This window comes from Thunnus thynnus, chromosome 1, assembly GCF_963924715.1.
Source record: "Thunnus thynnus chromosome 1, fThuThy2.1, whole genome shotgun sequence".
NCBI lineage: Eukaryota > Metazoa > Chordata > Actinopteri > Scombriformes > Scombridae > Thunnus > Thunnus thynnus.
This window is the reverse complement of record NC_089517.1, coordinates 33,627,851-33,643,442: the sequence shown is the minus strand read 5'-3', so window position 1 is coordinate 33,643,442 and position 15,592 is coordinate 33,627,851. Positions and strand designations below refer to the sequence as shown.

Genomic DNA, 15,592 nt, shown 5'->3' with positions numbered 1-15,592 from the left:
ACCTGCTTGTTAGGGTTAATACTTCCACATAAGTAATTCTTCTTGTCCTATTTTAGGAACCACAGGGGGATGACGGAGCCGAAAGCTCATTGAGACATGCCCGCCACCCTGAGTCTTGACCCCTTGGTTCCTAGACACTCCAGCTTCATTGCGATTCCATTTGGTCCCCGGTCATCCCCATGCCATCAACTCCCTTCATCCCTCTCCTCAACTCCCAATCAGCCCACCATACACTATCCTCATCCAATCCTGAGCCCTCTCGACAATCCAAATAAAACTACTTTTTATACCATTCAAATAGCGTGGTCTTTGTTAGTGAAAATAATCATAAAGTAGAATTATCACCTTTCTGACAATGTCAACAAAAACTGACAATGAATAAACTTTGTAAAAGTAGAAGTTATGGCAGAGCTCTTGTATTAAATTGCATTAGATTGCACAGGTGTACCTAATAAAGTGGTCAGTGAGTGTATATATTCATGTTACTACCTCATTTATTTATTTAACAACATTTAGCTATAAATAAATGTTCCATTTATCCAGCGAGAAGTTGCTGTGAATGTTTCTTTAAATCAGAGAACCAGAGGTCAATGTGTCCAGAGAACTTACAGCTTTGGTTTATGAGAGTGAGTAATTTGATTAATTTATTTTCTCCTGATTAATTTATTATCTATCTTGAGCTATCTTGAGCTATCTTGTTGTCTTGGCATTCATTGTTAGTGGAAACAAGGAGCCATTTTAGCTGGTAATTGTTGTAGGGATAAGTCTACTCCAAATCGCATCCTTTTCCTTTTCCTTTTAGTATGTACTGCCACTGCCCCTACAAAATACATACTATTGCATGCAGTATGAATACAACTGGGACATACTACTTTCTCATAACATTGCGCCTTGAACTTTGACCCTCTTGCTGATACATCTGTCACAGACCGTAGCACAACATTTGAATATTGTTGAAAAATGGTTGGCACTGCATTTCTTACCTTGGAGATACAACAACAGGTCCTCTTGGTACAGTAGCCCAGAATGGACAAACCAAACACTGGCTCTACAGAGAGCCTTTCGCGTTTTTCACAAGTTTCATGGCCACTTTAAGTTCTCCTACATGCTTGATAGTGAAGGGTGAGGGGAGGGGGTATAAAGTTGGTTGAAATCTGCAACTTCACTGCTAGATGCCATTAAATCTTACACACAGGTCCTTTAATGGTGTACAGTCATCCCGAATGACTGGATCAGCAACAGAGGGAGTTGAGACTACAACAGTCTCCTGGCTTGCCGAAGGGATAAGCACTGGTGGGGTGATGGATGGCTTGCTGCCCAATGCCGCATCCATCACCCCATACCATTTCCAGGAGGCTTCTGTTTCCTCCCCTCCCTCTGTGCTGACCCCCCTCTTTAGGACACTCCAGATCCTGCAAATTAGATAACAAGAAGTTAATGATACTAAAGCATAGTAAATAGCTAATCAAATGCAAACACAACACTCCTGTAACTGACCTTGTATTTCTGCTTCAGGTTGTCCCACATCTTTTTTACCCAGGCTGGTTGCACTATGCCCTTCTGCCCATTATCCACCACAAACTTCCTAAAGGGACAGGGAACCCAACATGACCAGCAATGATAAATGTTCCTTTTATCACATTTTGGCAGATAGACTTAAGCGTTACTCATTCAAAACATTTAACAGGAGCATTCCTCTTTCTCAGTCCTCCACCTTATCAAGGTTTCAGTATATTCATCAAACCCTACCATTAAAAATAAAGGCAACACTTTAGATTACAGTGGATTGTAATTTAAAGCGTTACTGCAGTGGTAGTTCCGCTTTTGTTAATATAATTACAGGGTAACTACAAGGTATGCAAGTTGTAATCTAAAGCATTGATAGGTCCCCCCTTGTTACACTTAGTTACAGGGTAAGTATAAGGCATGCTTGTAATCTGAAGTACTGACAGTTCCCCCCTGTTACATTTAGGTACAGGGTAACTGCAGGGTATGTGGGCTGTAATCTTAAGTGTACATTGTACACCTTGTATCATATTAAAAACGAAATCTTACATCTTTAACTTCAAACCTTTATTTACCATACTTCTTATTTCAAACTTAACTTTTTCCATCTTCCTTTCCACTTCTCATGAAGATGACAGAGTTGAGGTTGAGACAAGGGTAAAGAATATGGTACACCTAGGCCATATGTTGAACCTATAACGACAAACTGCGTCAGTCTCAACAGTAATTTATAGTCTGAGATATCTGGATTTCTGACAGCTATGATGTTTCCCACTTGGTGAGAAGTCATAAGAATCAAAATGTTGGCCACACAGCTGCAAAGCCATCATCACTGGCATTCTAGATTTGAATAAATACAATATTAATGGGGCACGTGAGGCTATGCAAGAAATATAGCTAACTAAAATCAGCCACTTGTCTCTAGTTTGTCAACAAACCATTACAAACATGTGGCACAATGATAATGGAAAAGTTGAGGTTAATTTCCAATTATCTGGTGGAACATGCTTGCAACAAATAAGGCATGAATTCAGAAGCATGGGCGATTTTCCCTTTTATTTGAAAAGTCATCACAAGTTAATGTAAGCTCCGGTGAAGAAGTGTTGAAAGTTTAACCAGTGCAGTAGCAGATTAGCTTAGTGTAGGTTGCTATGTGAATAAAATCACCTGAACATGTATCAGCTTCTTAAAGACACAAACCCACAAGCATTATACTGTATTACATTGAATATAATGGCATAGTAAATTCTATTAGAGCAATCATTGATGTTATCTTTTAAAAACTGCAGGGTAATGATTTACTCTTTGCATTAGCTAGGATATGAACGTTCAGCGGCTAACAAACTGTTATCAAGCTAACACTTCAACAGCACTTTTCATTTATTCGGTTAACATTACATTTGACATGAGCCACAAACCAGACAGCTCTCTGCCAGTAAATATATTCAGGTACCCACCATATGTTTGCTGTAAAGTAGGTTAGCAGGGAACAGATTGGGTGTGTTCCTTCATTTCACCAGCGTATGCCAGAATGGTGAGCAAGCGGAGAACCTTTTCCATTTCTTTATAGAAAGTCAGTCCCCTATTGTGATCTGATATGAATGAAGTGTACCCATTCAAATCGAAATGAACTTTGATGACACTGATGTGAAAAGTTATAGGTCACAACTTAAAAAAAAGTATATTGTTTGTCCTATCCAAATCTGCCACTTATTTGATTTACACTTTGTAGTTTGCCTGTTTGTTGGGAATATGTTGATACTAAGGTCATTTTGAAATAAAATCACATCAGGTTTATTAAGCACTGCAGAAGTCATTACTCCATCTTCCCTGAAACATCCAGATTTTTGTTCAGTGTTATGATTATAGTGTAACCTGTAATAATAGAAAAGTTACCCAGTAGTTAAAAAATAACTATAGTATGTTATTTGTAAGTTCCCAAATTGTTACCCCCTTATCTCATAACTTCATATCTTGCTCCACTGCACCTACATATATGCATCAGTACGTACTGTACTGGCACACCATTGATAAAAAAAGATTACATGGTAACTCCAGAGTAATTAAACTGTACATTGTGGGCTATAATTGAAAGCATTACTAAAATGAATTATGTTTTCCAGTGAGACAAGGCAGGTGATGACTGACTAGTACTTAACTAATTAGCTAATATTCCTTTATAGGCGCATGCATCATCAACAACCCTAATTTGTTGTGAGGTGAATTGGTATGTCAGACAGGCTAGCTAGCAACATAGCTAGCTTATGTTTTGTTTTTTTGACAAATTTGTCATTACTTAGCTAGTCCAGTTAGGTGACATTACCATCAAAGTTCTCCAGAAAAGTATAGGTAACTTCAGTTAGATACTGAGGTAAAATTAAGCTGGCTACCTGGAATGTTTTCTAAGCTTTCTAGGCTGAGGTAATTTTCCTTAAAATATAGGGTGACACTTGCACTCATTTATCCACTTAGCTTCTTGCAGCAATAGTATATTAATGTATAAATTATACAAACGAGTTGCAAAAAATATGTAGTACTTACACTTCAGTGCACTGTCATCTGTAATTGTGGCTTCCGTCATTACACTGTCAATGTGCTGTCATCAGTATGTGCTCTCTTGGCGGCTCAGTTGATGTGTCTTCCACTATGCAGAGGATTGTGGGGCAGAATAGCCAGAAAAGCATGCTGGCTTTGTATACTGCAAAATGCGAGCGGATGCAATAGTACATCCTAGTATTTTTGGCATACTGCATTTGACATACTATGTACTGGGACATACTAATTCTTTTTCTTGCATACTAAACATTATGGGTATTGGAACGCACCCTTAGTATGGGGGTGTGCTGACTCCAAGTGTCTGGCCACAGCGTCTAAAAGGGTCAGACTTGCGTCCTCTACACTGTGTTTTGCCTTGTAGGCAAACTGGAGTGGATACAGTCTCTCTGCCACCATGCTGGAGAGGTGGTCACACACTACTCTCTCCAAACATTTTCACAGCACCAATGTCAGGGCAACTGGACTGTAGTCATTCAGGTCCTTAACATGTGTCATTTTTTAGGGATTGGGATTATGGTGGATTCCTTCCACTGGCATGGAACACAGCCTGAATCCGAAAGGCAATGAAACAGCTTGGTGAAGACCCCACTTAGCTGAGTGGAGCAGTCTTTGAGCACCCTGCCTCTGAGCCTGTCAAGGCCAGAGACTTTGTGTGGATTGACTCTGCTCAAAAGAGGTGACCAACTGTTCATCTATGGTGAGAGCTTGGTGGCATGGGCCGGGGCTTGGGAGGGTCCAATTGGTTGGTGTGTTGCAGCTGTTAAACAAGCTGAAGAAGCTGTTAAGCTGCTCTGCAAAGTAGGTGGAGTCGGGGTATTCAATCACTGCAGGTTTGAGGGCTTTACCCATCATGATGTTTAACACCTGCTATGCCTCCTTTGCATTTCCAGATACTAGTTTCTGCTCCATCTTGTCATTGTAGTGGATCTCAGCCAACTTGGTCTTCCTTCTGAACTCTTTCTCCAATTCCTTCACCCTGGGCTTGTCTCCTGAAAAAAAAAAAAAAAGCCTTTTTCTTTTGAACCAGGCAGATTTTTATGTCCTTGGTGACCCATTGTTTATTGTTTGGATGAAGAGTTAATTGTTTGGCAGGAGTGATAGTGTCCTCACAGTATGAAGAGGTCATTACATTGGTTAGTAAATTAAGATCACCACCACAATCATTAAAAAACAAATCCCAGTCAGTCAATTCAAAATACCCTATTAGTGTTTCAGTGGCCTCTATTCCAAACTTGAATGTTTTTTTGTCATAGGTACACCTCTTTTCAGTTGTGATCTGTACTTTGCTATTAACAAAAATGATGTTGTGGTCAGATTGACCTAGAGGAGGGCAGGGTTTTGAGATAAATGCATTAGGAATGTTGCCATAATTCTATGTTCTGCATTCTGGTGGGAGTTGTTACTGCTCCAGATTTGGTAAATGTGTGGTGATGTTGCATCTGTTAAAATCCCCCAGTAGAAATACAGGTTGTTCGCTAGTCCAATTGACAACTCTGTTATAACTGTCCGCCATGTGCTCAGCAGCTAGTGTGAAATCAGGCCCGGGTACAAACACTAAAATGACAGTTATCTGGGGTGACAGTGAACTGTCAAAGTAGTGCAGTCTAAAGGACACAGTCATCAATTCGCAGTGCTTACACCACTCAGTCTCTCTCATCATGAAGTTTGTTGCCAACTTATTGCTGATATCCATACAGAGTCCTCTCCCAATCGACTTCCATGTTTTCCTTGCGTTTGTGTCAAAGCGTATGATGTTAAACCCATCCAGATGAAAATCTGCTACATCCTAAGAGAGAAATGTCTCTGTAAACAGAAAAGACTGGTTTGCTGGTAGTCTGAGTCGGACCTCATGAGTGAGGAAAGCTGCTCTAATAAGAGGGAGGTAGAGAAAGAAGAAGGAAGAGCATGAATTATCATCCAGTCATACTGAGATAGGTTAGCTCTATCCCAGTTCCACGTCACACATTCTTAGGTAGAGTGTCATGTTTACATGATGGTCAGTTAATCAGTTAAGTCAGGTACTGCATTAAAACAGTTTGTTCAAGGACATGTTTCCACGGAAATAAAATTGGGCAGGGTGACTTGGAGCACCAATGCTGCAAGAATCACCAGCATATTAAATTATATAAATCTATATGAGAATTTGCACATATACAGCTTGTATCAGTGAGGTTAGCCTTGCCACCAACCCCATGAAAATGTCGGGGAGCATATGGAGCAGGGACTAAATTCTTGTCCACCACTGCAAAAAACATGGGTTCTATTTCCTGTCGTGCTGACTCCATCTTTCAACAAAAACCATTGTCAGTGTTCATGTGGGAAGCTGGTGAGGGATCAAACCCATGTTGCTAAGCGACCTGCACTGATTGGTTGAGGAAGCTTTCCTACTGGTGAAACTCCATACTAGAAGGTGAAATTTGGGAGAGGGGTGAAAAAAAATTCTGTCAAAAAATTGTCTTACCTCTAACTAAGCTGCTGCGTTATAATTTCATCCTGTGTATGGAGTAATATCAGGCGATTGTAAGCAGTTTCAATGGTACGACACAGATGGGGAAAGTTTCCAATGATGGACTTTCTCCTCTTCAATGCAGTTGCCTTTACTGTGTAAATGACAAGTGTATTGATTAGCTAGTAAGCCTTGAGAGAACGGTGACTTGCCTACAAATCTGTGGTTTTGAGCAGTGCTACAAAAGGAATATTTATAATGTACTGACAAGATGTTTGTATTGAAATAGCAAATGGAATTTTTAGCTGGGCAAATTCTTAATAATTGTCTTGTAACAACAAAATGATACATGTATTTTTAATTTTAGCCTGGACCTTTATATTTTGTTTTGGCGTGACATCTTAAGGATTTTTTAAAAATCTTTTGATATTTCCTTTGTATAGTGCAATTTATATGATTTTCTACCTTGTTTTCTAGGCTTTAACTTTGATGGACAGAATCTGTCTTATCCTCTGACTGGGGGTGGTTATTTGGCTTCTATTGACATTTAGGTCAAGCAATGAGACTTTTAGAGATGCTCTGATTTCCAGAAATGCTTGAACAGTATTCTGTAGTTCAGATTGATGCCCATACAAAATTAGAGGGGTGCCGGAAAATCATTGATCCAAGTCTGCTTGTAGATTACTGTTGTTTCCCTGGTTGCATGTTGTTTTTCTCCAATGTGGGCATCATGTTTATGCATGTCTCACATATGGCTTCAGCAGCCAGATGTGTCAGATGACTTTACACTTAATAGATGTGGGTGAGGCTTGGTAACATCAGTAAATGTACCAGTAAGGCTTTACCGCTGGCATTGTACTCTTGTTACAGTTGCTCCAGTGGTCCAAACCTGCTTGACAAAGGAAAGAACAGGGTTGTTACTGCACTTGTGCTGGAATATGTGTTACAGAGATTTGCATTTAGTGTACACAGTGAGTGTGTGCAGAGGGAGAAACAGAGAGAGAAAGGAGGCAGGTTGTTGAGAGACAGAAGGGGAGTCAGTATTTTGATTAAACATTCATGAAGGCAGAGGAGGAGCCACTTACTGTCAGGTGTTAATTAAATAAAGGTCAGCCACTCAAATTTTGTTTATTGAAACAAGTTGTTTCCTAAACCACTGTACAGGAGTCTGCCCTTGTGTGAGTACACAGGATAACAGCTAAAGAATGTAAGTTGAAAATGATGAAATTGCCTCTAGTGAAGTTAGATAGAATACCTTAAAGAAATAGTTCAGTATTTTGGGAAATACAACAATTTTCTTTCTTACTGAGAGCTACATGAGAAGATCAATACCAGTATTGTAACTGTCCTGTCTGATGAATAAGGCTACAGGTGGTTCACATAGCTTAGCATAAATGGGGAAACAACTAGCCTAACAAAAGGTCATGGGGGGTAAATGGACTGCATTTTTTTCTAGTGCTTTTCTAGTCTACTGACCGCTCAAAGCACTTTACAACACATGCACCCACATTCACACATTCATACACTGATGGCAGTTTTTACAATGTTTCTGGACTGGAGGAGCTGGGGATCGAACCACCAACCATCTCATAAGCAGACGACCTGCTCTACCTCTTGAGCCACTGCCATCCCAACAAAAAAGGTTACGTTTTTACAGTTACAGTATGGATTAAACAAACAAGATATAACAAGTTAATTAGTGAACTTTTGTTTCCCTTGGACAGATACAGGCTAGCTTTTTTTCCCTGTTTTAAGTCTTTGTGCTAAGCTAAGTTAGCCAGCTGCTGACCTTGGCTTCATAGTTATAGACATTACAGATTAAAGTGGTATCAACCTCCTCATCTAATTCTTGCCAAGAAAGTGAATATATTGCCTAAAATGTCAAACTATTTCTTGAAAGTGCTCTAGCTAAATAGGCTTCATATAGGCTAGATCACTATCTGCTAAATGTATGCATGGAGGATTAAGCTAGCTAAAAGTATTTCAAAGTATTACATTCTCTTCCCTTATATGCTACTTCTGTTACAGAGCTGAACTTAAAGAATGAATCAATCAAAGTCACTGTTGCACTAATATATAGCAAGCTACACTATTGTGTATGTGTGTGTGATAAAGGATTTCTTCACTGAAACCCATTTGCAAAATAGTTGTACTACTATGCATAATAATTATGTATTATGCAATAATTTAGTCTGGCTGAAGCACATCATTAAATAAATGAATTAAAATGTATTACACTGAGTAAATAATAGTACGTGAATAATATGTTATATATTAGTGAGCTACTAAAGCTCCTAGTTGCAATATTTCACTTCCCATTTATCATAGGACTAGAAGTGGTAAATTTTGTATTTGTTGTCATCTCTGAACACATAAATAGTTAACAGAAACTTATTTGGAGTGATCAGCTATTCCCTATTTTGTGAATGAAGGCCAGGAGCTGATGCAGCATTGCCTCTCCTATTATAAGTGCTCTTTTTTTGAGTGTATCGAACTGATTCTTGATTAACAATTGTAATCAATCCCAGGCTTTTACCACCTCAAGTCCACTCAGTAGAAGCCAATCTAGAAGACTGAATATTTTTGAGCACATTCACCACATGCTGCCCGCTATCACAAACCCACGGCACTTAGTACCAATCACATGAAGGGTCATGAATGGCGAATAGTGACAATCAGCAAATGGACCCAGACTGAACCAACTAAAGAATGAACACGCTTTGAATCTTTCACCTCTTATGCTTTTGATTTTCCTCTTAAATTACCCCTTAAGTTTCTTGAACTCAAAAGAAGAAATAAAAAAAAATATATATATATATATTTTTTTTTTTCCTCACTTTATGACAATATCACATCCTGTATGTGCTTGTTCCTACCAAACGTTCAAACCTATCACTTTATGTACATTTCTCCGTAATTCAGCCTGACATATTTCATATATTTTAACTTTTAAATCTTCGAGAAGGTTGGTGTGTGTCACAACATGACTTTGTTAAAATAGACACACCAGTAGGTCGGGTCGAATTTAACAGAGCAGGGTACCAGTAACTGACTTGATATCTCTTATTTAAATCACAGGCGAGGATTTGCAGCTTCAAAGCATTTCATCCCTCAACTGATGTGACAGGTGGCACTTTTGGGCTCGCAATAAATCAAAAGGCAAACAGCACAGTAAGCTAATTATTCCTGGGTTTTAGGGATTGTATGCTCAGAGCTGCAGACCTACATACAGTCTTCCTGCATGCTCAAATATTTGCTTAGCGATCATGTTTGTTTGGATGTGTGGCCATTGATTTGCTGTGCAAACAAATTCCATGAGCAAGACCAAAATAGCACGTTCCACTTCACTGGCTGATTCACATTAAAGGAGGGGCTGAGGAAGAAGTGTTGACAGAAAATAACACCATATCTCAAAAGCCCAACAATGGTTACGGTGCTGAGGTAATGTTAAGCGCTAGGTCTCACTGGGCATGCAGAGAGGAGGGGCTACTTCACTGTAATAGCACCACTGATTAATATGGTAATGTGCTGTGTTCAGTGGCAGAGAGGTAGCTGTATTCATGGCCAGATTAACCCTTGAGGTGGCCCTGAGGCAAAAATGAGCTGTGGGCCCCTGTTGACCCTCCGTTCTTGCCAATCTGTGCACTGTGTACGCACCCAGACACCTCCAAGTGGTCATCAAGTACAGTACACACATCAGACTACACATAGAAGCTTAATTCTATTTTTGCCTAAAGCCCCAGAACCAACCAGTAATCTTATGCTGGAATTCTACCTGGTCCCAGGTCTGCTGTGTGTCAATTAGTTTTTGGTAATTTAATTGAATCTATTTAGAAAACTTTGTCATTTGTAATAATTTTTTGTTTGTTTGTTTGTTTTAGTTAATATTTAAGCCCCATAGCGACTAAGACTGGGCCTAGAGGTGAGGAAATAATACAGAACCTGCCTCAAGGCCCTTATCATTCAAGTTGATATTTTGCTGCAGTGGTACATGTTCCTAAACAAAAACATTGCAATTAATTAAATCAAAAACCACAATGAATGGTGTGGTGTTAGATGTCCGCTTTGACCGGTCAGTAATCTATCCTTAGTTGTATTCTAATACTCTCTGGAGTTGTCAGATAAAGTATTCTGTCCTTCTTGCTATTTAATTTGGAGGGGGGTGGGGGTGGGGTGGCTTCTGTCCTTCCTCTTGTAATATATAGATCGTTATTTATTTATGCAAAAAACACTCAACCCTAAACAATTGTCCCTCTACCATCTTCATTGTTTAATCTGAATGCAAATGCAGCCTATTTGACCATAAATGTGGACAAATGTGGGAAAATTTGTAGCTGAGGCCTGCTGACTGCCTCAGCAACCGCTATGCATACCAATTATGTTCTGGAAGAAGTCTCTGTCCCACAATCCCTCTCTCTCTCTCTCTCTCTCTCTCTCTCTCTCTCTCTCTTTCTCTCCCACTCTTTGTGTCTCTGTCTCTCACTCCACCCTTCTTGTCTTTGGTTTTGCAGTAGCTGTCGCATCGCTCTTAACATTGCACTCACATTTTTCTGAGGCATCACCAAGAGGGAAAGGTTGAAAATCACGTTAATAGTAACTGCAGGGCTGGGACAAAAGGCAAGGGGGGTATATTTATTCATTTATTTTATAGCTTATTAAGATTGGGTCTCAAGGACTTGCCAACATTTTCTTCACCCGCAGGCTCATGCACGCAATGTATGCCCTTGGCAGAAACCATGTCTGTGTTACAGTACAGTGTGTAACAGAACATGATACATTGACAAGCTATTTGATGAGACAATCAATTTCAACCTATGATACTGTGCTTTATACCACATGAGACGTTTGATAATACTAGCATGCATGACTTATTATATACTTCATTATGCACATGCAATCAGTACAAAACATCTATGCAGCTAATAAAATATAACATTTCAAACGGCAGCCTCTTAGAAATTGTACCTTTAGGCATGACAATAATGTTAATGAGCACCTGTTCAGCGTATATCTGTACCTTCTCATTTTGTTGTTAGCAGATTTAAAGGATTAATTGAATTTCTCCACATGTTGAAGCAGTGCACATGAGGCAATAAGAGCAACATTTGGCATCTTAAGAGTTTGAAGGCTGTTGTCTCATTTATAGCCTTTCCAAAATCAAAAACACACGAGAAAAGCGTGCCTGGCTCACTAGCTTAGTAACCTTCCTTAGCATTTACTAACTCATCACTATTTTGTCAGGTTATAGACCTGCTCCAGGATGCTACTCTATATCAGAGTGTAGGTTAATGCTTTTGTCCTGCTCTTTTTTGGATTTGGGGGAGTTTATACTCCAGCAACCAGCCAAACTTGTTATCTGGGATAGCATTAAAAATTGGTTTGTCCTTGAAACAACATGTAATTAAAATGATAAAGCACAAATTGCTCTGTTTTACTCCAAGTATGTAAACTAATCAGCCAAACAAAGAATCAAATAAGAGTCTGATCTTACATTTTTCCTGATAATACAAGCCTGACAAGCTCTGTACTGCGTGCTATTTCTGTATTTACATGTCATCTGAAGGGCTCTTTAACTCAAAAGGTGAGAGAATGACATGAGAGTGAGTTACTATGGTTATGGGGACGCTCTGTGTCTCTGTCGCTCTGATACTTTCTTGGGCTTCCCAACAGGCAAACAGGTTTTTAGGTAACCTACTACTATTTTAGGCTACATAATGTTTTTATAAATATAATTTAAAATATGAAATAGCAGTTCTTCTGATAATCATTACCTGTCCTGATCCACCCAATTATATACTGTTCTTGACGCATTTTAGGTTTTCATAGCACCTTCAATCTGACTAGACTAGACTCTAGAGTAGTGCAGATGGCTATTTCTCGACTTAATCCAAGAGGTTAGGTAGTTTGGAAATGCAGGAAATTTGTTTTAAATTAAAATTTTTTGGAAAATTGAAGTAAAATATGTGTAATAATCTGCAGTGTATATCAAAAATGCTACACAATAAACACACATTAGCAAAAACAAAAAGTCTTATGAAAAAGGTGTTGGTTCATAAGGGCAGAGAGAGGTCGAGTGGGTCAACTGACCACAAATAATGCTCATTTTATTAAGAGCAAAAATAAGAAAAAATAAGTACTACGACCCCCAGGGAACAAATCTCACTCCAAACTGAAGTCCAAACTTGGCAGCCCTGATTATACCACCACTGTGATTCCACATATGCCATGCAAGAACATAATGCTTGATAGGCGTAGCATCAGGTTTGAGGGGGGTTGGATTTAGCCAAATGTCAGTTGCAGATGAAAGAGTAGCTGTCTTTACTTTTTGCACCCATAAAGCACCAAAATGACATATGCAGTAAGTACTATTTGGAAGTATTTCCTAACTGGGCATCGTTCTAAATAAATGAATTTAAGATCCACATCAGTTGGAGCAAATACAGACAATAATCCCCCGATGTTCAACATCAGAGAAAACTGCCTTTACAGCTCACCTTTATGTAGTCCTCAGAGCTAAAAATGTGAAGCTATTTGACTTTCTCTCACTTCAATGAACAAACACTTGTTTGATGGGAGGGATCAAGTGCGCCTTGTGGGTAGAATCATCTCTTCAGCATCCCTATGAGATCTGAATGTTTGGCTTATGGAAGAAGCACTAGGAATGCACAGTTGTACTGTTCAAAAGTGCTTTTGACTTTGACTGTTTAGCTTTTGTACATGTCAGGCTCCTTGTTGGCATGTGTGTCTGGATAAGTCCCCAGAGTGAATTATCGCACCTCACTTGTCTTAAGATGTGATGTGTGAAAATAAGTCAAGGCCAGCTAATTGATTTAGTTCATGTCTCTGGGGTTTCTTTATTAGAGTGCTTTTAATAATTTTATTTAGTGTCTGAGATGACAAGTAAATGCTATCCTTTATTTTCTAGTTTAAGAAGCACTGATGATGAAAAAATAGACTTTATGGTTACACTGAGGTACAGTGGTATTCTTGTTCACAATAGATAGAGATGAGACCATTACAGGTGTTTCATAAAATCATTACTGTGGCAAGGAAACGGAGCAGATCCTTGCCACATATGTCCAGTAATTTTGAGGGTTTTTTTTTCCCAGCAGCACAGTGTCAGAGTCAGGGCTCAGGTGGTACAGAGAGGTGCAATTCAACTAGACAATTACCGCAAAAACCTGACCAATGCTCTGTGGGCCTGTAAATGAATTTCCTCTATTATTTCACTCCTGGCAAGAATTTTTAATAACTGCAACTCAGGCTTTTTTTTTTTGTTATCAAGGAATAGATTAGTTAAATGTCATGCAAAACGTAAATTAATTAATAAACAGCAGCTCTGGATATTATGCTCTTTGTATTAATCAGTTTTGCTGTGTTTAATGTGGTGCCCCATACAACTACCAGGCTCTGATTTCTTGTTTGGCCCTCTAAGCAGGGGAGGCATGTGATTGGCACAGTTTATTTTTTTACTGAGAGAAGTACGGTTGCACAAGAATGAATGACACAGTTATAATGGAATTGCGTTCACAAATATTCCAAGGTCTGAGTCAAATCTCTAACAATCACATGGAGTTAACACTGCACCTCGGCTATGTTGTAATATTATGAAGATGACAATTAAAGTTGCCATATGAACTTTAGAGACTGTCCTTTCAAGAACAACTACACAACATGTCATGATATCAGTCACACAAAAACACCATATAGTTATGTTTGAGTGACAGATGCCATTTAGCGGCCGTAGTAATTATGACCTGGAGCAGTGGTGCAGTTCAGATGACATCTATATAAGTTGACAATTTTCCTCATTCAGAGGAGGTGGTGGGTTGGTTAATCCAACAGTGGACTTTGCCGCAGGAGAATACTGTTTGTTTCCTCTTTCCAACCGTGAGTCAGAACAGTCTTTTTAAAAATTGTAACTATGATCATCCTTTAACCCCCTAACCAACGCATTCTGTTGTTTAATTTGGAGGAGGATTTGTTGGAACATTACTTTTTATCCTCAGTGTGGTTATGTTGAATGACTTAGCTCCATACCATAAAATAACAGTATGTAACAGTGTACCTATTCTGATTGATAGTAGGTGATAAGAGACAGAGAGCAGGGCAGGAAACTGGATCCAAATCAACCTACCATGGAGCCCCTTTAAGGTCTCTTTAACTCCCTGGACCCCGCATTCCCTTTGCATCGTTTCATATGCTGAAATAATGAAGGTACTGAAACTGGGTTTTATCAGAGGAACATTCTTCTAAGATAGGGCCTCAAGATCAGATCATAAAGCAGGATCTACCTTAAGGCTCTGATTATGTCAGTTGATATTGTGCTTTAGTGGTGCCGACTCCCAAACAAGTTTTAAATTAAATTAGCACAACCAACAGACACATGGTAAGTGTGGAGTCCAGAGGGTCCTGGGTTAATTTTTACTTTTTACCCAATTGGTAATCCAGCCTTGTGGGGGAGACACATGAGAGCAAGAGGAGAGGTAAGACACGTGGCTGACAAGTTGAGGAAAGTTTGAGTAGCTGTAGTAAAACACTGTGGTTCTCTGTCACACATTTTTCTTGCTAATTTGGGTTTATTAGGTTTCATATTACTGCACATGTGGGTGTTTGAAAGTATTAAAGTCCATGATTTACTCAATTTGTAGCCAGGCTAGCGGCAATAGGGATGCTAATTTCCCATAGTGAGGAGTGTGTGTTTGAAGACAATACTGGATTCAAGGTCAGGTAGACCCCACGGTGACCAGGTGGGCTGCGTGGGTCCTCTGATTAAAACTTATGTTGAACCACTCAAAACCACCAATAACAAATTATACTTTTTCTTAAGAATGTTAATTTAATTTTATGTGAAAGACGTATTTGCAAGTGAATACGCCTACATTTAGGGTGTGTATTTAAATTGACTACTAACTGGTACCAGGAAGAGAGAGAGCATCACACCTGTACTGGCATCCGTGCATTGGCTACCAGTCAAATATAAGACTGAGTTTAAGGTTCTTTTATTTGTTTTTAAAGCTTTACATGACCTGGCGACCCAGTACATCTCTGAGCTCCTCTGCCCCCTTTCCAACCCCAGATCTC

At 39.2% G+C, this 15,592-nt stretch overlaps 1 long non-coding RNA gene across 1 annotated transcript; it reads right to left on the bottom strand.

Annotated features, from left to right (window-relative positions):
- Positions 1 to 426: 426 nt before the first annotated feature.
- Positions 427 to 4,183, bottom strand: LOC137189579 (uncharacterized). Its single transcript, XR_010929668.1, has 4 exons — positions 4,048 to 4,183; positions 2,106 to 2,199; positions 1,498 to 1,585; positions 427 to 1,412 (listed from the first exon to the last, which is right to left on the bottom strand). It is a non-coding gene; the product is annotated as an uncharacterized lncRNA (long non-coding RNA).
- Between the last annotated feature and the right edge of the window lie 11,409 nt (positions 4,184 to 15,592).